The following is a 2,085-nucleotide window of genomic DNA, read 5'->3' as shown; positions in this document are numbered from 1 at the left end:
CATCGTCTACCTGATCCTTCAATCACTTCCAGTCTCAATCTGCTGGCAGTTGGATTAAAAAARGTTTTAGTGCTCCATTAAGTTACTTATGAGCCAGCATTAAACAAAAAAACATATTTATTGAATTTTTGCAATACTGCAATTTTTGGTGTTAATCTGACACCAGYAGTGCCAGTAYCACTACTGAGCCTTCTGAACATTTTTGTGGTTTGAATTATTTTGTTCAAACCTAGGATCGAATTTCGACAAAGTTTATAGGTGTCTGTAACATATTAATGTTATTTATCATGTAACATTAACATGATAAATGACAATGGAAATGTAAAAATGAGGGTGCAAAAATGTATCATGAAAGCAAATCAAAACGGTCTTTTCTGAGGTAGAGTTCAGAGACTATAGTACAAAAATAAAATTACAAGAGAAAATCTGAAACTCGAGCATTGACTTAATACTGATACTGATGTGGCATCAATATTTTACATCGATCCATCCACCTCTCCTCAGCAGATGAATGAAACATTCTTGAGTTCCTTGAGACTCTAAGAATCTTGGAGAATCTACTCCTTGGATTCCAGTTTAGTTTATTAATCATAGAATATATCCAGACAAGACAAGTCACATTCATTTCTAAAGAAATTATCTGCAATGGACCCAATATGCAAACCAGTGAGTTGTGAAGAGGAAATGCTGGAACACGCAGGAGGGAAAATGTGGAGCTGGTTCAACGTTCTGAGTGTAAACAGGAGGAACAAAGGTGAAGTCAGCTTGACGGGTTTAAAACTGAAAGCAGTATTTCTGAAATGAAAACAATGAGACCCAATACTAAGAAGTAAAACATCAGTAACAGCCAGAGGACAATCAAAGGTTCTGGTGGGTTAAAGAGGAGCAGACATGTAGTGTTTGATAGGATCAAAGGCCTATTGAGCTGATGAATCACTAATCTGCATTAGAGAAGTTGATTCCCAAGTCCTTAGTGGTTTCAGCACATTAAGTCTAAACTCAGTTTGACTTAAGCCGACACCTCTTAATCAAGCTGATTATGACTTATTCTTTTGTTGTAGCCATAGTTTCTTYTCACCTGTTATTCTCTTACACATGTGAAAACTTTTCAGGTGAAGCAAACATCAGTCAGTGCCTCTGTGACTCAGTTCATGTGACATCATTCTGTCCTGCTGTCTGTCCAAGCAGACCCACATACCTTCACTGGACCCACATACCTTCACTGGACCCACATACCTTCACTGTTTGATCCACGATGAAACCAAAGAAAGTTCTGCTGATTATTTCAGCATCATCGCTGCAGGAGCAACAGAAGACAGTTCAGTGAACTCTGTCACACCAGAGGAAGACAGACAGACAGACAGACAGACAGACAGACAGGGAGATGCTGCATTCTGAGAGAAAGAAGATCTGAAAGTGGACTTTTGAAGTTCAGATCTGTAATTTCATCATCTGTGGAATTCTCTTAAATACTGCAGAATTATGCAGTTCAAGTGTTTTTGGAACCAGCAGGTGGCGCAAACCGTCACTGACTTTGGAATCTTAACATTGCACTTCATTTCTGTGCCTCTCCACTCTTCCTGAAGACTGTGGCACCTTGATCTCCAAATGAAATGAAAACTTTACTTTCATCTGAAATGAAATGATATCTCTGTAGCACATGACCTGGATATGTCTGCACCAAACTCTTGAACACCCTTTGCTCACCCTGTCTTCATTTTTTAAATCCACAATTTTTTTTCATCCATTCAACTTTCCATCAATKTACTTTTGTCCAGCACCATGAACAGTCAGCTTCTTTAGCCTTGTGTACTTTACTCTGCTTGTGGAAGGTGTCCGACCTGCATGAACTTAATTTCTCATGGGTCTCAGACCGTGTTGTGTGCTACGGGCACATTATGATATTTTTTGTCTATTTTTTCTTTTTTTTTTTTTTTTTATAGACTTCAGTTGAATGACTTTTTGTTAATATATTTTGGAGTTTGGATAACTTTTTATTTTTGGTAATTAACTTGATTACGTTAATTTGTGGCGCTGTTTGTCCGCCTGTAAATAAGCTGGGTTTCGACATGTTGGAGATCCGCC

The sequence above is a fragment of the Poecilia reticulata genome, linkage group LG10 (genome assembly GCF_000633615.1).
Source record: "Poecilia reticulata strain Guanapo linkage group LG10, Guppy_female_1.0+MT, whole genome shotgun sequence".
Lineage (NCBI taxonomy): Eukaryota > Metazoa > Chordata > Actinopteri > Cyprinodontiformes > Poeciliidae > Poecilia > Poecilia reticulata.
This window is presented reverse-complemented; position numbering follows the sequence as displayed.